Below are 23,210 nucleotides of genomic sequence, written 5' to 3'. Positions count from 1 at the left end.
GTGTAGTGTATAGCTAGGTATACAGGGGTGTGGGGGTCAGGGTGGTGTGTTTAGCTAGGTATACAGGGATGAGGTGTTGTGGGGGTGAGGGTAGGGTGTTTAGGAATGGTGGGGGTTGGTGTATTTAGGCCTATATACTTACAGGGGAATAGACATCCGAGTGTAGCTGTAGAACTTCTGTGGGTGTCGTCTGAGGTCCCAGTAGAGGGCCTGGAACTCTCCCTTCCTCTGCCTCCTGGCTAGTAGAGGGTGCACCCACCATCTCCTGCGAGGAGCACGCCTTCTCCCCACATAGTAGTAGGTAAACAACAAGAAGGAGAGAATTCCCAGGTAATAAGCGTAAAAAATGACTGGATCCATGGTCCCAACTGCTGTCTCTGTATCCAAGGATGGTCTCCACACGTCCAGCTGTCTCCAACAATGACCCCAGAGCTTCTGCTGACCTCCCAGAACCCCAGGTATTTATACAGGTTGTTATCTCTTTAAGAATCCGGATCCGGACCGCAACCGTGTTCATACCGCACGGAAACCGTATGCAACCGGACTGGATCCGGACCGGATACGGACAGGAACCGTACGGTTCAGGTCCGATCCGGCTCCGGTGCGGTCCGGACATCCGGTGCGGTTTTTGCAAAACCGCAAGTGTGAACGGGGCCTAAGGCGTCTTTTCTCTAGACTAAATAAACCCAGTTTATCTAACCTTTCTTGATAAGTGAGACCTTCCATCCCACGTATCAATTTTGTTGCTCATCTCTGCACCTGCTCTAAAACTGCAATATCTTTTTTGTAATGTGGTGCCCAGAACTGAATTCCATATTCCAGATGTGGCCTTACTAGAGAGTTAAACAGGGGCAATATTATGCTAGCATCTCGAGTTTTTATTTCCCTTTTAATGCATCCCAAAATTGTTAGCTTTAGCTGCAGCTGCTTGGCATTGAGTACGATTATTTAACTTGTTGTCGATGAGTACTCCTAAGTCCTTCTCCAAGTTTGACATCCCCAACTGTATCCCATTTATTTTGTATGGTGCTAGACCATTAGTACGTCCAAAATGCATGACTTTACATTTGTCAACATTGAATTTCATCTGCCATGTATTTGCCCATATAGCCATCCTATCCAGATCCTGTTGCAATATGACACTATCTTCCTGAGAGTTGATGATTCTGCACAATTTTGTATCATCTGCAAAAATAGCAACATTGCTCACTACTGCATCTACTAGGTCATAATAAATAAATTGAAGAGCACTGGACCCAGAACAGACCCCTGTGGGACCCGACTGCTAACAGTTTCCCATTTTAAATACGATCCATTGACCACAACTCTTTGTTTTCTGTCCATTAGCCAGTTCCCTAACCATGCACACAGACTCTTCCCCAGTCCTTGCATCCTCAACTTTTGCACCAGACTTTTGTGGGGAACAGTCAGGGCACTATCTGCAAAGAGTTTGTATGTTCTCTCCGTGTCTGCGTGGGTTTCCTCCGGGCACTCCGGTTTCCTCCCACATTCCAAAAACATACGGATAAGTTAATTGGCTCCCCCTAAAATTGGCCCTAGACTACAGTACTTACACTACATATATAGACATATGGCAATGGTAGGGATTAGATTGTGAGCTCCTTTGAGGGACAGTTAGTGACAAGATATATATATATACACTGTACAGCGCTGCGTAATATGTCGGCGCTATATAAATACTAAATAATAATAATAATAATAATAACAGTGTCGAAGGCCTTTGCAAAGTCCAAGTATATCACATCTACAGCATTCCCAATATCCATATTAGCATTCACTACCTCATAAAAGCGGAGCATGTTAGTCAAACAGGACCTGTCTTTAGTAAACCCATGTTGATGCTGAGAAATAAGATTATTTTCTACTATGAAGTAATGTATCTCTTAGTAACCCCTCAAATAGTCCTTAAAAGCTCCATCATGGTATAATTGGTTGACATATTTGATATTGTGTTTTCACCAAAATGAAATGTCAGGTATAATTAGAAGCACAGGAAGGTTGTCGTTAAACCATAGAGGGGTGTTGGGGGACATGGTTACTGGCACTGGGTCACACAATTTTTATACTTTTTTGTAAACCTTTACTGTATTCTTAATAAGCGAGGCACCCTTGATGCCCGCTGGGATTTTCCCTCTATATATCACATTACATAATGATTCATAAGATGAGTCTATGTCTGCCTCAGTGTTCATGGCCAAGTCAGTACTGCAAGAGCCCAGCCAATTAGCTATTGGAACCAACTGGGATGCCAGATAGTATGTATAAAAATCAGGCAACGCGAGTCCGCCTTGTGCAGTAGGGAGTCTGAGGGTTGCAAGGGCCAATCTTTGGGAGCCGCCAGCCCACAAAAAAGTAGTGATCATAGAATCAAGTTTCTTGAAATATTTTTGCGGTACCCAACATGGGGCCATTTGAAGTACATATTGGAGTTTTGGAGCTAGAATCATTTTGATTGAGCATACTCTGCCTAGCAAGTTTAAAGGAAGCGCCGTCCAGCTCTTCAGTTTCAGCTCAGTATTATTAATAAGAGGGTTATGTACCAAGAGGTTATGTACGAAGAAATTATGAATATCCCTATGTATCCATATCCCTAAATATTTAAATTGATCCACAACTTGTAATTTGGAGGTTGAACAATTAATACTATGATCAAATTGATCAAGTGGAAAAAGTACTGATTTGCTCCAGTTGATCGTTAAACCTGACATCTGTCCAAATTGATCATATATATTGAGGACCTCAGTTAGGGATGGGCCTGGGGTCAGCTAAATAAATTAACATATCGTCTGCGTATAAAGAGATTTTCTCCACCACCTGATTGATGGTAAATCCCTGTATATGTGGGGATATACGCACGCCAGGGGCTCTACTGCCAGTGCGAATAGTAGTGGGGAAAGAGGTCATCCTTGCCTAGTGCCCCTGGATATTTGTACTGGTTGTGAGATGGTTTGGTGGACTCTGACCCTGGCTGTAGGGGTGTTGTAAAGCATTGAGAACAAAAACAAGACAAATAACATTTATATCGCACTTTTCTCCCGGCGGACTCAAAGCGCCAGAGCTGCAGCCACTAGGACGCGCTCTATAGGCAGTAGCAGTGTAGGGAAGACTTGCCTAAGGTCTCCTACTGAATAGGTGCTGGCTTACTGAACAGGCAGAGCCGAGATTCGAACGTTGGTCTCCTGTGTCAGAGGCAGTGCCCTTAACCAGTACACTATCCAGCCAGGCCATTTGCGAAATTCGGGACCAAAGCCAAACCTCTCCAGGACCTGTAAGATATAGGGCCACTCAATAGAGTCAAATGCTTTATTGGCATCTAGTGAGAGGATGACCCTGGTACCAGAATTTGCATACGGATATTGTACATTGGAGAGCAGTCTCTGTATATTGAGTCTGGTGGATCTGCCAGAGATGAACCCACATTGATCCGGATGGATACGTTTCTGCATTACTGTAACGATCGGTGTAACACAAAGAGGATCTGATTATCGGTGATTTGCAGTATCACCGAGAATACAGATATATACCCGATTATAGATGATCTGCAGTATCACCGATAATCAGATATATCTCTAACCTCTGGACACCTGAGTAATATGAGTGTTTGGTGCAACAGTAATACTTTGAGGAGAGCACCCGTATAGAGGGTGCAAGGCAGTAGGAGATACTGCCCAAAGAACAGGTTCGTTCCACTGGCCTTAGGCTCCCCAAGGGGTGGAGCCAGGCTGAGAGTAGGAAGGACCAGAGTGTGAGTGACACCAATGGTGAAGTGTCACTGACAGGTCTGTGAACTATCTCAAAACAGGGGAGATAGTTCTCGAGGTCGTACAGGCCAGGTCGGCAACAGACAGACAGATCAGATACAGAGACAGAAGACAGATACAGAATCCTAAGACAAGCAGGGTTCAGCAACAGAGTATCAGATATAGCGAAGTACCAAATCAGAGATCAAGAGAGTGGTCAGGAAAGCAGGAAGTCATAACAGATAATAACAATGCCTAGTCTGAGGTGTGAGCTCCGTGATCATCAACACCCTGGAACTAGTCTGATATATAACAGAGTGATAATACAGTTCCCTAGTCTTGTGGTGTGAGGTCCTTGATCATCAACACCCTGGAACTAGTCTGATATATAATAGAGTGGTAATACAGTTCCCTAGTCTTGGGTGTGAGTTCCTTGATCATCAACACCCTGGAACTAGTCTGAAGTATAACAGAATGGTAATACAGTTCCCTAGTCTTGGGTGTGAGTTCCTTGATCATCAACACACTGGAACTAGTCTGAAGTATAACAGAATAACAATAACACAGATACTGACAAAAAGGTCTGAGTGCTACCACGTAGTGATCGCAACGGCAGACACCAGAGAAGTGACCAGCACCCAGTATATATACTATAGCGCTCTCCAGCGCCTCCCCTAAGTGCTGGACCAATCAGAAATGGTTGAATTGTCAGCTGACCGGCTTGGTCAGCTGACACCCTTCTGGCTGTCATAAAAGTTCTGCCTCTCCACGCGCGCGCGTCCTTCTGAACCTGTGTGGACTATCAGTCCCAGCCACACCAGACATGTGTTGCAATGTATCCGCTGTGCAGGGCGCGGAACCAGCCGCACCGCTATCTGAGCATGCAGCAGTTTCTCCACGTTCAGCCATGCTGACAGATGTAGGCCTATGCGTGCAAACCGCCGCGTCAGATGCGGAATCCGCCGCATTGGACGCGGAATCAGCCGCCTTGCTCTGAGCACCCACGGCGGCTTTTCCGCGTTCCCACAATTACCTTTTCAAGTCTTATTGCCAGTACTTTGGCTAGTATTTTATTATCAATATTAATTAAGGAGATGGGCCTATATGAGTCACACTCAAATGGATTTTTCCCAGGTTTTAGGATTAATGGGATAAGAGCTTCACAGATTGATGTTGGGAGTGCACCATTATTATATATTTCAGAAAATAGTGTTACCAATCTTGGAACCAGATCTGCCTTGTTTTTAGAGTACCATTCTGCTGGTATCCCGTCTGGGCCGGGCGCTTTACCTTCGTTTAAGATAGAGATAGCTAACGATATCTCATCTGAGCCAGGGCCGGATTACCGACCAGGCAACAAAAGCAGTCGCTTGGGGCCCCATTCAGAGTCAGGGGCCCCATCAGCACATAAACCAGCCCTCGCCATCCTGTCAACGGTGGCTGGATGGTATAATGGTTAAAGGGCCCCTGAGCAGTGCAGTAACTATGGAAAGATGCATATCATTTTAAAGCTCTCTTTCTCCTCTTTCCAACAATATATAAACCGCCGCCCTATGCCTTTTAGTTTTAGTTTTCGCTATTTTCAACGGCAATTTCGCAAAAATAGCGAAAACTAAAAGGCGTAGGGTGGCAGTTTATCATTGGAAAGAGGAGAAAGAGAGCTTCAAAATGATATGCATCTTTCCATAGTTACATTGTATTACACAGGACGACTTTTCTCCAAAGTCGGCAACTCGATTCAGCACAATGCAATGAAATATAAGGAACCCAGGGGGATATAATTACAAACATCATGTTGGTAGGTGTGAGGACGTAATTAGTTGTGGGTATGCTTAAAGGCATACCCACAGGCACTGCTTGGAGTGCCTTTAAGGGCTCTGCCTCTGACACAGGAGACCAGGGTTCGAATCTCGGCTCTGCCTGTTCAGTAAGCCAGCACCTATTCAGTAGGAGACCTTAGGCAAGAGTCTCTAACACTGCTACTGCCTATAGGGCGCATCCTAGTGGCTGCAGCTCTGGCGCTTTGAGTCCGCCAGGAGAAAAGCGCGATATAAATGTTATTTGTCTTGTCTTGTCAAATGATGCCGTGCGCTGCTGATTGTCTTCAGAGCCAGGCTCTCCTCCTAGGTCCCCCTCCTGCTACTGTGCGCTCTGCCGCTGCCCACTCCTCCCTCCCTTCCCACAGAGAACCACAGCTGCAGCAAGAATGATAGCAGCAGATGGCAAACGCTCACTCACCTATCCATGATCCAAGCGATAGAGATCACCTCATCTGAAACCCATCTGTCTCTTCTACAGTGCAGCCGCTCGCTCTGAACTTCCTGATTCTCAGATCAGACAGGAAGTAGGAAGTAGTAATAGTAGTAGTAACAGAGCGGCAGCACTCTAGAGAAGACAGATGGGCTCCGGGTGACGGGACCTCTATTGCTTGGATCGCAATAGGTGAATGTGAGTCATCTGGTGCTGTCATTCTCCCCCGCTGCAGCTGCCTTCTCTGCTGGACTATCGTATTCACTGGGATGGAGGCTGCATGGTGGCTGTCTAGTTTGGGAGGAACCGGTTGTTCGGTGGTGGGGGTGGTTATGTAATTCTGTCTGGGGAACGGCTTCCGGTTTGGCGGTGTCCAGAGCTTTCTGCTATTGCCAGGCTGGAGATGCAGGGGGAAAGTGCTGCTGCTGTGATATCTGGCTCCCTCTTCACAGGGGTGCCCCAGCCCCTGAGTGCAAAAATGTCCCAGCCATTCATCTCTCACTCTGCATTTTGCTGCTGCTATTCCCTGCATTGTGCACCCACAGAGAAAAGTGGGCTGTTGCCCATAGCAACCAGTAGCTCGGCTGCCCCGGTGTGTGTGGCATATTGCTGTGCAGCTGCATCTTCTGATTCTATTACGACATGATGGGGGGGCCCAAATCAGTTACTTTGCTTAGGGCCCCATTTAGCCTTAATCCGGCTCTGATCTGAGCTGATGGGTGCATCTAATTGCTCTGCATCTGCTTTTTCCAAGACTGGCGAATCTATGGTACTTAGAAAGTTACAAATTAGGTCTGAGTGTGAAGTTATACGGGAGGAGTAAAGATTGGCCTCCAGCTAAATCAATTCTGGGGATAGCTGTGGCATCTGATTCTGATTGGGCTCTAAGGAAATAAGCTAGGAGTTTCCCACATTTGTTGCCATGTTCAAATTGTTGTTGTGTTTGAATTACATTTTTCCTTTTTATATTATTTAGGAGTGCTAATTCCAGTTTCTTACGTACTAGCTCCCAAGCTTTATATGCTTCAGAAGAGGGGTTAGCGATAAGACGGCCCTTACAATCCTCAGACTCCCCCTTCTTATATTCCTGATATGCACGATCATTGTTCCGTAGTACCGACATTGCAGAGCGAAATTTATCACGCTGTACCGCTTTGCTGGCATCCCAACAGATATTCACACTGGCTGAGCCCTCATTCTCAGCCCAGTAATAGGCCATACCTTTTTTGCATTCAGACAAAATTGTTTCATCCTCCAGCCACATCTGCCCCATTCTCCAGAGGCCCGCACATCTCTGTCCAGGAGTGTTAAGGACACATACCAATGGTGTGTGATCAGAGATACCATGTGAGAGGTAAGTAATCTCTTTTATAAATGGTAATAGGTCTTTGGAGCCCAGTGCTAGGTCGATTCTAGACATTGTTCTGTGACTGTCTGAAAAACAGGAGAATTCTTTAAGTGTGGGGTGTTTCCACCTCAAAATATCTATTAGACTATATATGTTTATCCAGTCTAAAAAGGGAGGGCATGCCCTGTGTCCTTTTACTGAGCTTATCAAGGTATGGGTCAATTATTGCATTAAAATCACCTATCAGAAGTAACGGACCTTCAAGGAAGGTGTGAAGTCTGGATGCCATGCTCTGTCTGGCCCGAAACATGTCAGCTTTGTACTTTTTTATCTGCTGTGAGGATACGTCCTGAATAAACTACAGAATTTGTGGAGAGACTTTGTTGCGGACCACATCTTTTTTCTTAATTATAGTATCGAGGCCTGGCTGCCCATGGTCCAGCATTGTCTTCCACAGTGCAGTTGAGCAGTTGTCTCCTATTTGCCTCCATGCTTTGTAAGACTTGGATTTTAAAGGGTGGAGGTACATATATAGATACTAGTGTTGGGCGAACACCTAGATGTTCGGGTTCGCGAACGTTCGCCGAACATCGCCGCGATGTTCGGGTGTTCGCGCCGAACTCCGAACATAATGGAAGTCAATGGGGACCCGAACTTTCGTGCTTTGTAAAGCTTCCTTACATGCTACATACCCCAAATTTGCAGGGTATGTGCACCTTGGGAGTGGGTACAAGAGGAAAAAAAATATTTGAAAAAGAGCTTATAGTTTTTGAGAAAATTGATTGTAAAGTTTCAAAGGAAAAACTGTCTTTTAAATGTGGAAAATGCCATGTTTCTTTGCACAGGTAACATGCTTTTTGTCGCCATGTAGTCATAAATGTAATACAGAGAAGAGGTTCCAGGAAAAGGGACCGGAGACGCTAACCCAGCAGCAGCAGCAGCACACGTGAGGGAACAGGAGGAGCCGCAGGAGGAGAAGGCCACGCTTTTTGAGACACAACATCCCAGGCCTTGCATGAGGACAAATAGCGTGCGGATATAGCAATGCTTTTTGCCGCCATGCAGTCATAAATGTAATAAAGATGAGAGGTTCAATAAACAGGGACCGGAAACGCTAACCCAGCAGCAGCAGCAGCAGCACACGTGAGGGAACAGGAGGAGCCGCAGGAGGAGAAGGCCACGCTTTTTGAGACACAACATCCCAGGCCTTGCATGAGGACAAATAGCGTGCGGATATAGCAATGCTTTTTGCCGCCATGCAGTCATAAATGTAATAAAGATGAGAGGTTCAATAAACAGGGACCGGAAACGCTAACCCATCACAGATGGTCATTGTTTATGTTACTTGGTTGGGGTCCAGGAGTGTTGCGTAGTCGTTTCCAATCCAGGATTGATTCATTTTAATTTGAGTCAGACGGTCTGCATTTTCTGTGGAGAGGCGGATACGCCGATCTGTGACGATGCCTCCGGCAGCACTGAAACAGCATTCCGACATAACGCTGGCTGCCGGGCAAGCCAGCACCTCTATTGCGTACATTGCCAGTTCGTGCCAGGTGTCTAGCTTCGATACCCAATAATTGAAGGGTGCAGATGGATTGTTCAACACAGCTATGCCATCTGACATGTAGTCCTTGACCATCTTCTCCAGGCGATCGGTGTTGGAGGTGGATCTGCACGCTTGCTGTTCTGTGGGCTGCTGCTGCATGGGTGTCATAAAATTTTCCCACTCCAAGGACACTGCCGATACCATTCCCTTTTGGGCACTAGCTGCGGCTTGTGTTGTTTGCTGCCCTCCTGGTCGTCCTGGGTTTGCGGAAGTCAGTCTGTCGGAGTACAACTGGCTAGAGGAGGGGGAGGATGTCAATCTCCTCTCTAAAGTCTCCACAAGGGCCTGCTGGTATTCTTCCATTTTGACCTGTCTGACTGTCTGACTGGCAGCAGTACAGTGGCAGTACAGAAATGCTATACAGTGGCGGGTGAGCGGTGTACCACTATTCCCAGCAGCGACACAGAGCACAATGCCATACAGTGGCGGGTGAGCGGTGTACCACTATTCCCAGCAGCGACACAGAGCACAATGCTATACAGTGGCGGGTGAGCGGTGTACTACTATTCCCAGCAGACACAGAGTGGCAGTAAACAGAATGCTATATAGTGTGGCTGAGCGGTGTACCACTATTCCCAGCAGCGACACAGAGCACAATGCTATACAGTGGCGGGTGAGGGGTGTACCACTATTCCCAGCAGCGACACAGAGCACAATGCTATACAGTGGCGGGTGAGCGGTGTACCACTATTCCCAGCAGCGACACAGAGCACAATGCTATACAGTGGCGGGTGAACGGTGTACCACTATTCCCAGCAGCGACACAGAGCACAATGCTATACAGTGGCGGGTGTGCGGTGTACCACTATTCCCAGCAGCGACACAGAGCACAATGCTGTACAGTGGCGGGTGAGCGGTGTACCACTATTCCCAGCAGCGACACAGAGAACAATGCTATACAGTGGCGGGTGAGCGGTGTACTACTATTCCCAGCAGACACAGAGTGGCAGTAAACAGAATGCTATATAGTGTGGCTGAGCGAGGTACACAGAGTGGCAGTAAACAGAATGCTATATAGTGTGGCTGAGCGAGCGGTGTACTACTATTCCCAGCAGACACAGAACAGTAAACAGAATGCTATATAGTGTGGCTGAGCGGTGTACCACTATTCCCAGCAGCGACACAGAGCACAGTGGCGGGTGAGCGGTGTACCACTATTCCCAGCAGCGACACAGAGCACAATGCTATACAGTGGCGGGTGAGCGGTGTACCACTATTCCCAGCAGCGACACAGAGCACAATGATATACAGTGGCAGGTGAGCGGTGTACTACTATTCCCAGCAGACACAGAGTGGCAGTAAACAGAATGCTATATAGTGTGGCTGAGCGAGGTACACAGAGTGGCAGTAAACAGAATGCTATATAGTGTGGCTGAGCGAGCGGTGTACTACTATTCCCAGCAGACACAGAACAGTAAACAGAATGCTATATAGTGTGGCTGAGCGGTGTACCACTATTCCCAGCAGCGACACAGAGCACAATGCTATACAGTGGCGGGTGAGCGGTGTACCACTATTCCCAGCAGCGACACAGAGCACAATGCTATACAGTGGCGGGTAAGCGGTGTACCACTATTCCCAGCAGCGACACAGAGCACAATGCTATACAGTGGCGGGTGAGCGGTGTACCACTATTCCCAGCAGCGACACAGAGCACAATGCTATACAGTGGCGGGTGAGCGGTGTACCACTATTCCCAGCAGCGACACAGAGCACAATGCTATACAGTGGCAGGTGAGCGGTGTACTACTATTCCCAGCAGACACAGAGTGGCAGTAAACAGAATGCTATATAGTGTGGCTGAGCGAGGTACACAGAGTGGCAGTAAACAGAATGCTATATAGTGTGGCTGAGCGAGCGGTGTACTACTATTCCCAGCAGACACAGCACAGTAAACAGAATGCTATATAGTGTGGCTGAGCGAGGTACACAGAGTGGCAGTAAACAGAATGCTATATAGTGTGGCTGAGCGAGCGGTGTACTACTATACCCAGCAGACACAGAACAGTAAACAGAATGCTATATAGTGTGGCTGAGCGAGGTACACAGAATGGCAGTAAACAGAATGCTATATAGTGTGGCTGAGCGAGCGGTGTACTACTATTCCCAGCAGACACAGAACAGTAAACAGAATGCTATATAGTGTGGCTGAGCGAGGTACACAGAGTGGCAGTAAACAGAATGCTGAGCGAGCGGTGTACTACTATTCCCAGCAGCGACACACAATGACTGGGGGGGACCCTGGCTAGCGTGGCTGGAGAGCGAACTACCCTGCCTGCCTACCCAAAGCTAAACCCACAGACAAATGGCGGAAATATGACGTGGTTCGGGTATTTATTTACCCGAACCACGTGACAGTTCGGCCAATCAGAGCGCGTTCGGGTCCGAACCACGTGACCCGTTCGGCCAATCACAGCGCTAGCCGAACGTTCGGGGAACGTTCGGCCATGCGCTCTTAGTTCGGCCATGTGGCCGAACGGTTTGGCCGAACACCATCAGGTGTTCAGCCGAACTCGAACATCACCCGAACAGGGTGATGTTCTGCAGAACCCGAACAGTGGCGAACACTGTTCGCCCAACACTAATAGATACTAGGGTGAATACCCTCCCTTCCAGGCTAAATTTAATAATAACATAGTTCCCCTGCAAATCTGTATATGCGTTTAGGACATGACCATTGAAGGACTTGGAGAGGAGAACGGCGGTACCCCTGGAGAATGAGGAATAATGTGCCAGATAATAGTTTGAGACCCATGGCTTTTTTAGTAGAAAAGCTCGTGCCCCTATTAGATGTGTTTCCTGCAAACAGATAATTTGTGGTGTAGTAAGAAGTTAAAATTAAGGCACATTGATTAGCTTTTTTCCACACTACTTGAACCCCTAGAACTTAGGGCTTGTGTGTCATAAGAATTGCAAACAGCTTGTTCCTGCAAGGATGGCATAAATGTTATAGTGTGTTCTGTTGTTTTGTACCAGGAGCTATGCTGCCCTCTAGTGGACATTAGAGTTCTTGTCTCTGAAGTATAGTTTAGAGGTGCAAAAAACTGTACAAAACAGTCAAGAGCACTGCTCCGTGGAAGCTTGAAAGATATTCCTTGTGGGGAATTGCAAGCTACCATATGAAGCAGTGGTGCCAAAAGTTCAAACAGCGCATTACTTATGTCAGTAGCTTATACCACTGCGCTTCCCTTTCATACCAGGGTAGTTAATAAGTGTCCCTGAGGATAGGAATGAGGAATAAAGATAATGAATTAAATAGTAAGTTATTCCACAACGTGTGCAAACTATCAGCATAGCACTAGCACCTTATGCAGCCAGAGCTTCATTTTTTATTAACAGGTTGTAATGCTGCGGCACGGGTGTTTCTAGCCACTTTGTCACTCCAGGCAAGAAAACCTGTGGCGCCCCCTCCCCCCCCCCCCACATAGCGCCAACCCTTATTCCACCCCACCTCGTGCCCCCCACCACAAGCATCAGTGGTACTGCAGCAGCTGCGTCACTCAAACTTAGGGCCCTTTCCCACTAGGAAGTGCGATCGCAAGCGCAAATCACCTGTGCTTGCGATCACGCAAGCTACTTTTTTCCACTGTCCACGTTCCGCCATCGGCATTTCTGCAAAAACCAAACCACGATCGAAGCGGCATAGTGGAAAATGAGCACCACAATTTAGATGCGGTGCTCTAGCGTCTAGAAAAACGGCTGCGATTCTCTTTTTGAATTGGATCACAGCCAGTGGAAAAGGGCCCTAACAACTCTGCTCACAGTGCCCAGCACAGCTTGCCCAATGCCCACCTACACCTATTGACAGTCTGTCCAACATACAACTAGAGATGGCCCGAACCATTCGCCGGGCGAATCTCTCTGGGCCCTGTAGTACTTCCGGGTCACTATGACCCGGAGTAGTACGCCTGCGTGGCCCGGGGGTGCGCATCCTAGTATCGCGCTCCTGTTCCCAGGCACTCTCTGCGCATGAGCGTGACATCACTCATGACGTCACGCACATGCGCAGAAAGTGCCAGGCAACAGGAGCGCGATACCAGGACGCGCACCGCCGGGCCACGCAGGCGTACTACTCCGGGTCATAGCGACCCGGAAGTAGTACAGGGCCCAGATGTTCGCCAGCATCTCTGCTCACAACCCCCCCCCCCCACACACACACACACACACACACTGAAATCTCAGGGCCAGCCAGGGGAGAGTGGGGCATATAATATCAAGAGGGGGCACGCCACTCACTATGAGGGTCTCCCCTCTGCAGACTGTGTGCACACTGTGCATGCTGTCTCCCTCCCTCCGAGTCCTGCCCAGACTCACACAGCAGCAGGCATGATGCTACATGCCTATATTATTTCATATATCCATCCCAGAGAGGAGCCACTGCCTGCCAAGTGATATATTGGCGAGCGGGGGTGGGGGGGGGGGGAATCAGGGCCAGCCAAGGGGGCATATAAAAACGTATGAAGAGCTGCGAGCAGCAGAGGGCACTCACTGTGAGGTGTCGCCTCTGCATTTGTGTAGCCAAGCCAGCTGTCGGTAGCCCTGGTGCGTCACAGTGCCTTCAAGCTATTTTTAAAGGAATACTTAAGTCAAAAAAAAAAAATGACATTTACTCACCTGGGGCATCCCTCAGCACCCCGAAGCTGGATGGTGCCCTCGCAGCCCCGCTCCGATCGTCCTGTCCCCGCCGGCGGCTACTTCCGGTTCGGCGACAGCCGCCGACAGGCTGGGGACGCGGCTGATTTTCCGCGTTCCCAGCCGCTGCTATCACTCTCTATGCTGCTATAGCGTATATATATACGCTATAGCAGCATAGAGAGTGATAGCAGCGGCTGGGAACGCGGAAAATCAGCCGCGTTCCCAGCCTGTCGGCGGCTGTCGCCGAACCGGAAGTAGCCGCCGGCGGGGACAGGACGATCGGAGCGGGGCTGCGAGGGCACCGTCCAGCTTCGGGGTGCTGAGGGATGCCCCAGGTGAGTAAATGTCATTTTTTTTTTTTTGACTTAAGTATTCCTTTAAGCTGTTTTTACTATGAAAACTCTATATTAAATGGTTTACACTTAGAGTTGCCGTTTGTTTTTTATGATGTTTACTGATATTCATTCATGAGATGAATCATTGCTGAATTGGTGGATCCTGGACAGACTATTGCTTACCGATGTCCTACCAAATCGTTGACACAACCTTATAATGTGGGTTGTCACCAGCTGGTAAGCCTCTTTCCTTTTTTGGGGTATCCATGATTGCAGAGCTGTGCCGTGACCCCAATATTTATTGTGGTGGAGATTTACCTGCTCTTATTCTTTGTTAAAGACTCGTCTTTTCTTATTGGACTCTGCGCTGATCATATATAATTGACCTGTTTGTGAACTCTGGACATTGTTCTTCTCTCAGCAGCGGCCACTTTGTTTCCTTGGCGCTGATACACATATGCAAACTTATGTTCAAGTGTTGCCAATATGCAGTCCTGCCTTTTGGACACCACCAATTTTTTATCCAAACTTTCTAACTTTGGTATGTTGGTCTCTCCTTGTCTTCTATGCAGGGCCGGCGCTACCATAGAGGCAAAGGAGGAAGCTGCCCCAGGGCCCCAGAGCTTGTAGGGACCCCCAGTGGCTACAAGAGGGAAAAAAAATTCAAATCGACCTTATAGCTTTTGAGAAAATCGATTTTAAAGTTTCAAAGGAAAAAAAATACACATTTAAAAACCAGCCGACTTTAATGGTTAATAGCAAATCCACCTTAAATTATAGAAACCCTAAATGTGCAGGATATGTTAAGGAGAGCATTGGGAATAAGAGGGAAAAACAATTTTTCAAAAAGACCTTATAGTTTTTGAGAAAATCGATTTTAAAGTTTCGAAGGAAAAAAGTATACTTTTAAATGCGGTAGATGTCACTTTTAGTACCTAACGGCAGTGTAATTTTACATGCATCAAAAGAAAGAGCAATACATTTCCTGACGGGGTTTCCAGGGGGTCCATACGCAGCCGCAGCGCTTTGGCCAGGGATCGCTATACTGCCGCAATATGGCTGTATGAAGATCCCTGGCATTTTTTTCCTATTTTCCCAATTTTTTTTATGTTTAGAGTGTGGGAATTTTTTTTTTTTTAATTATGTGGGGTCCCACCTCCTGAAACTTTTTAACCCCTTGTCCCCCATGCAGGCTGGGGTAGCCAGAATGTGGAGCTCCGACCGATTGGGTCTTCAAACCCTGACTATACCAGCTGCAAAAAAGGTCCCTTAATGCCAATTTTTGCTCCGGGGTATCTCTTGGGGGGCCCCCAGGTTTATTTTGCCCTGGGGCCCCATTGTTGCTTAAACCGGCCCTGCTTCTATGCATCATGGGTGTCTCTAGCTTGTATACTGCCATTCCACACTCTGTGGGTATCCAAGTTATACAATCGGTATTTGCTTCTATGGAGCTAGACTTGGAACTTTCTACTTATCTGTTGCAAGGTTTAGAGATTGTCCTCACCAGTAATTATTTTGCATTTAACACCTTTTAGAGGTAAAGGAATATGGGGATACAAAAAAGCCGGTAAACGTCCACTGCAGGCAGATGTAGTTTTGTTTTGAAAAGCTTTTAGGCATATGGATGCAAAAACCCAATGCGGTTTTACGTTCATGCAAGAAGGACTCTAGACAAATTGATAAAACAGAATTTTATCTTAAAGTGGATCAGAGATGAAAAAATAACTATAGCAAGAAACTTGTCTATATACCTTACCTAAAGTTTAGATGGTTTACACAGTAAATCCAGCTGCAAACTGCATCTACAGTAAATGATCATTTCTTCTTGTGATACAATGACCGTGGCCATGTTTTGCTTGTCATCACACACAGGCAAAGCTGCTCTGTATCTCCACCCCTCAGCCTGTGAACTCCACTCCCCTCTGTCTCCACCCCCTTGCATCTAACATGAGTGTAAACAGTATATAGTATAGTTGTCCCCAGTATAGTTGGCTTCAGTATAGACAGTGTAGTTGCCCAAGTCAGTATAGCTAGTATCACTGGCGTAACAATAGGGGATGCGATCCCTGCTGCCGTGGGGAGGGGGGGGGGGGCTTTTGTGGGGCAGGAGGGGTCGCAGCATAAGAGGAGAGCGTGGCCGCAGATCGGTGGGGAGGGGGGACATCCCCCCCCTCTCCCTCCCCTTGGGCTCTCCTCTCAGCGCTCCCCTCCTGAAATCATTGGTGGCAGCGGCGGCGGCAGGCTGAGCACATACTTCCTTCTCGCTGGAGGTCTTCCGATCTCTAAGAGCTACATGTAACTTCCTGTAGCTCTTAGAGATCGGTGAGGGACACCGATCTGCGGCCACGCTCTCCTCTTATGCTGCGACCCCCTCCTGCCCCACAAAAGTCCCTGAGCGGGTCCTAGGAAGGGGGGGGCGGATTTTGTTTTTGCAGGGGGGCCCGGGGATTTCTAGGTACGCCACTGGCTAGTATAGTTTACCCAGCATAGCTAGCATATAGTTGCCTCCCCAGTATAGTTGGCCCCAGTCAGTATAGCGAGTATAGTTTCCCCCGGTGTGTTGACCTCAGGCCAACCAGCCAAATCTACCCTCCCCCCCCCCCCCCCCCCCCCCCGATCGCATTACCTTCGGCAGCCGCTTCCCCTGTAACTGTCTCTCTCTCCATACGCTTCACAGACCGCATGTCAGAGCGGCCCGCTGCGTTGTTATGACAGGACAGCGGGTTGCCTATCAGCAGGCATACAGGAAGACTTCCTGTATGTACGCTGATAGGCGACCCGCTGTCCTGTCATAGTGGGTCGCCCTGACACGCGGTCTGTGTAGCAGAGAGAGACAGCTACAGTGTAACCGGCCGCCCGCTGAGATGCCAGTGCGCGCTGCCCATGGCCCCCTCCTCACCCATCGGCTTCCTGCCTCCGCTCCAGCCCCACTGTGCACCTCCACCAATCAGCGCACAGTGGGGCAGGCAAATGATAATGAGAGGATCCTCCTCGCCAGGCTCAGCTCCCATGATTAATTGCAGTATGGGAATGAACACCGCAGCGTTGGAGGAATTGGGGGCGGCACCAGTAGTTTAGATTAGTGTGATCTATTAATGTAATTAAAAAATAAGCATTTGGGGGGGCGTACGTACAAAAAGGGCGCCTGGACAAAAAGGGTGCGGGGTGTAAACTCTAAATAATAATTAATCATTAATAGGGTTTATAAAAATAGTGTGCTATATTTCGTTTACAAATAAAGTTTAACAAAATTATAAATCATTAAATAATGTTTATAAAATCGGAAATTGTGAAAACGTTAATCTTCCCTATTTGTAAAGTTAAACTTATAATTACGTTTATTAAAAAAACAATAATATATGTTTAATTGTTATAATTGTATATTATTGTGAATAACCTTCATTTATGGTTAGTTCTTATAATAAAATCTGAAAATATTCTTTATAACGATGATATAAATATAAGTACGTTCGTAATAAGTGTTGTAAAACATTAGTAATTATTACTAAAATTTTACTAAAACTATACCTAAGCCTACTCTTACACAGAACCCTCCCTGTACCTATCCCTAACCCCTAGACCCCCTGTTGGTGCCTAAACCTAAGACCCCCCTGTTGGTGCCTAAACCTAAGACCCCCCTGTTGGTGCCTAAACCTAAGCCCCCCCCCCCCCCTGTTGGTGCCTAAGTAACCCTCCCTGTACCTACCCCTAACCCCTAGACCCCCCTGTTGGTGCCTAAACCTAAGACCCCCCTGTTGGTGCCTAAACCTAAGACCCCCCTGGTGGTGCCTAAACCTAAGACCCCCCTGTTGGTGCCTAAACCTAAGACCCCCCTGTTGGTGCCTAAACCTAAGACCCCCCTGTTGGTACCTAAACCTAAGCCCCCCCCTGTTGGTGCCTAAGTAACCCTCCCTGTACCTACCCCTAACCCCTAGACCCCCCTGTTGGTGCCTAAACCTAAGACCCCCCTGTTGGTGCCTAAACCTAAGACCCCCCTGTTGGTGCCTAAACCTAAGACCCCCCTGTTGGTGCCTAAACCTAAGACCCCCCTGTTGGTGCCTAAACCTAAGACCCCCCTTTATTATGTGGATAATAATGTTTTACTAATTATTGATGCAAAAAATATTTTGCAATTTACGTAACGTACTGATCGCTTTATTTTGTGAATAATAATGTTTTTTATTATGTGGATAATAATGTTTTACAAATTGTGACTCCAAAAAATATATTCCAATTTACATTACGTACTGATCGCTTTATTTTGTGAATAATGTTTTAAAAACAGTAAGGGATAAAACTTTAAATAATGTTTTAATTATTTAAATAAGATAAATATATTTAGTATTTTCATAAACGTTATTCGGCACGGGTGCATTTTATAAACGTAAATCAACACAAGCTCAGTTATAAATCATTAAACAGCTCCGGGCGCCGTTTGTAAACTTTATTTAGCTCCGGGCGCCGTTTGTAAACTTTATTTAGCTCCGGCGCCCTTTTTTCCTGCTCGGCGCCCATTAAACGTTATTTATTATGGGAGTGAATGGCGGCGCCCTTTTTGTCCACTACCTGCCTGCGCCCTTTTTTCCCAGCTCCTTTGGGGGGAAGAATGCCCCAGAAACTATATGTAAGGGGCACTAATATGAAAACTGCAAAAGTTTGTCTCTGATCCACTTTAAAGAGAACCCGAGGTGGGATTTAATTATGTTACTGGGGCACAGAGGCTAGTTGTGCACACTAAGACCAGCCTCCGTTGCCCCATGGTGTGCCTCCAGGACCCCCTTGTGCGCTGCTATACTTCCGCAGTGCTGGCGACACGCTGGCGATAGTGTAATAACAAATGGTGTTGAAGGTCCCTCCACTGTCCACTGTCAGGGATAGTTGTTCCAGTTTGACATAGCTCACTTGCCTTACCCCTCTTGGAACAGGTTTTTTTTTAATAAAACTAAAATGTACACTTTGGGTATCATTCATAAAAGAGCTGTCGGTAAGGAGAATCAATACGGGAAAACACCGCTGCCGGTATTTTAGACTTCTGGGTGGACATTCATAAAAAAGTGTTCAGGTGCGATAACACTGCGGAGAACTAGGCTGGCGGTAAGCAGGCGGTAGGCTTGCGGAGACACAGGAAGCTGCCGAGTTGATACATTTCTCCGTGTTCTGCTCTACTGCAGCTGCCTGGGAGGTTTGTGTGTCTCCATTCACTTAACATTGGTATCGCCACATCAGAGGGGGCGGTATTTCCCGTCCTCATACCGCTTGTAATCTTTATAAATTATCATTTTGTTAAATTTTTTATGAAAATCCCCGCACAAGGCGGTGATTTATCGCTCTGCTCGGTAGTGTCAGCTTTTCATGCGAAAAGAGCCTTTATGAATGCTGACTTTGCTGAGTGTTCGGTAAAGTCAGCTGTTTTAAGCATTTCCGCATGCGGAAATGCTTTATGAATGATAGCCTTTGTCGAAGACTTTCCTCTTCATAAGGTTTAGGTAGTCTGTGCAGTTAGCTGAGCCATGTGGTTACTCAAGGGATGCTTTGTTTCAGGGACATTTTTAGCCATTGCCTGGAGTGACATTGGACTGGGGAGGGGGGGGGAGGTGTCACAATGCTCCTCCTGCCCAAAATGATGAAACCCCCCCCCCCATATAAGTGTTTAACCACCTGCTTCTGCTACGTGTGTGCAGCAGCAGGAAGTTCGGTATCCTGAAAAGCAGCAGCATCGCCGGTCCCTGGAGTACAGACATTACGATGAGACCCAGATAGTGTAAGTTGCAATTTAAGCCTTCACTGTATCCCTCTGTGCCACCTCTCCCCCATGCATCCCTCTGTGCCACCTCTCCCCCATGCATCCCTCTGTGCCACCTCTCCCCCATGCATCCCTCTGTGCCACCTCTCCCCCATGCATCCCTCTGTGCCACCTCTCCCCCATGCATCCCTCTGTGCCACCTCTCCCCCATGCTTCCCTCTGTGCCACCTCTCCCCCATGCATCCCTCTGTGCCACCTCTCCCCCATGCATCCCTCTGTGCCACCTCTCTCCCATGCATCCCTCTGTGCCACCTCTCCCCCATGCATCCCTCTGTGCCACCTCTCCCCCATGCATCCCTCTGTGCCACCTCTCCCCCATGCATCCCTCTGTGCCACCTCTCCCCCATGCATCCCTCTGTACCTCTGTGCCTCCTTCTGCTTTCCTGTGCCTCATTCTGTCCAGTGGTGATTATAATTAGCTCATTACGATTACACGAAATTTCACATACGTTTTTGCAATTAAGCTTATACACTCCTTGCCTGGGGTGACAAACATGCTAGAAACGGCCCTGCTTGGTTTCCCCAGTGTATAAATCTTTGCATTCCTCTGTACACCGGACTATATACGTGAAGTTGCTTCAGTTTAGCAATTTAACAGGCAACACAGTTGATAGTTGAATGCTTTATTGCTGCTGTTTTTTTTTCAAAATACAATTTGTAAGATTATGTATACACCTGTTGTGCCAACATCAGTGTTGCTTGCAAATTTTCACCAAACTCATTTTCAAATCGAAAATGCCATTTTTGTTTTCGCATTTTTCCCTCAAAAATACGCAAATTTTTTCACATTTTCGTCAAAATAGCGAATTTAAATAACAAGTGCAATATTTTGGACCAAATAGCAAATTTTGAAAATACCTGCCATATTCAAAATGTGCTTTGTGCGAAAACGCAAACATTTTTAGAAATTAATTTAATCTCCCCCCATATTTGGCCCATATTAGGCCTTACAGAAGGCGAAAAATCAAAGCAAAAAAACCCGCTAAACTAAATTTTCGCTTTTTAGGCGAAAAAGGGGGAAAAAACCTGCTGAATGATTCAAGCATATTTTTGCTTGTCGTAAAGAAAATTGGCATTTTCGCTCATCACTTCCAAGCATACCAAAACACCCATTACCACAAATACAGTGACTTGCAAAAGTATTCGGCCCCCTTGAAGTTTTCCACAACTGTAGAGCCTGCCATGCCGGGGCACGGCAGGCTCTACAGTGGCTGGAAAGTGTAATGGTTAAGGGCTCTGCCTCTAAAACAGGAGACCTGGGTTCGAATCTTGACTCTGCCTGTTCAGTAAGCCAGCACCTATTCAGTAGGAGACCTTAGGCAAGTCTCCCTAACACTGCTACTGCCTATAGAGCGTTTCCTAGTGGCTGCAGCACTGGCGCTTTGAGTCCGCCAGGAGAAAAGCGCGATATAAGTGTTTGTCTTTGTCTTTTGTCTTTTTGTCACATTACTGCCACAAACATGAATCAATTTTATTGGAATTTCACATGAAAGATTAATACAAAGTGGTGTACATGTGAGAAGTGGAACGAAAATCATACATGATTCCAAACATTTTTTACAAATCAATAACTGCAAAGTGGGGTGTGCATAATTATTCAGCCCCCTTTGGTCTGAGTGCAGTCAGTTGCCCATAGACATTGCCTGATGAGTGCTAATGGCTAAATAGAGTGCACCTGTGTGTAATCTAATGTCAGTACAAATACATCTGCTCTGTGACGGCCTTAGAGGTTGTCTAAGAGAATATTGGGAGCAACAACACCATCAAGTCCAAAGAACACACCAGACAGGTCAGGGATAAAGTTATTGAGAAATTTAAAGCAGGATTAGGCTACAAAAAGATTTCCAAAGCCTTGAACATCCCACGGGGCTCTGTTCAATCGACCATTCAGAAATGGAAGGAGTATGGCACAACTGTAAACCTACCAAGACAAGGTCATCCACCTAAACTAACAGGCCTAACAAGGAAAACGCTGATCCGAAATGCAGTCAAGAGGCCCATGGTGACTCTGGACGAGCTGCAGAGATCTACAGCTCAGGTGGGGGAATCTGTCCATAGGGCAACTATTAGTTGTGCACTGCACAAAGTTGTCCCTTATGGAAGAGTGACAAGATAAAAGCCATTGTTAACAGAAAAGCATAAGAAGTCCTTGTGTGCAGTTTACCACAAGCCATGTGGGGGACACAGCAAACATGTGGAAAAAGGTGCTTTGGTCGGATGACACCAAAATGGAACTTTTTGGCCAAAATGCAAAACGCTATATGTGGCAGAAAACTAACACTGCACATCACTCTGAACACACCATCCCCACTGTCAAATATGGTGGTGGCAGCATCATGCTCTGGGGTTGCTTCTCTTCAGCAGGGACAGGGAAGCTGGTCAGAGTTGATAAGAAGATGGATGGAGCCAAATACAGGGCAATCGTGGAAGAAAACCTCTTGGAGTCTGCAAAAGACTGGGGCGGAGGTTCACCTTCCAGCAGGACAACTAAACTAAACATAAAGCCAGGGCAACAATGGAGTGGTTTAAAACAAAACATATCCATGTGTTAAAATGGCCCAGTCAAAGTCCAGATCTAAATCCAATCGAGAATCTGCAGCAAGATCTGAAAACTGCTGTTTACAAACGCTGTCCATCTAATCTGACTGAGCTGGAGCTGTTTTGCAAAGAAGAATGGGCAAGGATTTCAGTCTCTAGATGTGCAAAGCTGTTAGAGACATACCCTAAAAGACTGGCAGCTGTAATTGCAGCAAAAGGTGGTTCTACAAAGTATTGACTCAGGGGACCGAATAATTACGCACACCCCACTTTGCAGTTATTGATTTGTAAAAAATGTTTGGAATCATGTATGATTTTCGTTCACTTCTCACGTGTACACCACTTTGTATTGGTCTTTCACGTCGAATTCCAATAAAATTGATTCATGTTTGTGGCAGTAATGTGACAAAATGTGGAAAACTTCAAGGGGGCCGAATACTTTTGCAAGCCACTGTATACTGATTATGCAAGCATTGATTACATATGAATTAAAGGGACACTTAAGTCTCTGTAAAAAAAAAATGAGTTTTAATCACCTGGGGCTTCCAGCAGCCCCTTGCAGCTGTATCGTGTCCATGCAGAATCCATCAGATGCTCCTGGCCCCGTCGGCAGCCACCTCTATGCTGCTATATGCTATCTGATGGGGTAACAGTAAATTCGGGCGCCTGAGGCAAGTGGACAAATTGTGCGCCGCCATTCACTCCCATAATAAATATCGTTTAATGGGCGCCCGACAGGAAAAAAGGGCGCCAGAGAAAAATAACGTTTTATAAGCGGCGCCCGGAGACTTTTACTGTTTTATAACTGCTTCTCATGATTACACATTATTTTATGATTTATAATTTTTTAAACATTATTTTTAAACGAAAAACAGTACAATCTTTTTTAAAACATTATTTTTAAACGAAAAACAGTACAATCTTTTTTAAAACA

Source organism: Hyperolius riggenbachi, chromosome 6 (genome assembly GCF_040937935.1).
Source record: "Hyperolius riggenbachi isolate aHypRig1 chromosome 6, aHypRig1.pri, whole genome shotgun sequence".
In the NCBI taxonomy this organism is placed as follows: Eukaryota; Metazoa; Chordata; class Amphibia; order Anura; family Hyperoliidae; genus Hyperolius; species Hyperolius riggenbachi.
Note: the sequence above shows the minus strand (reverse complement) of the source record.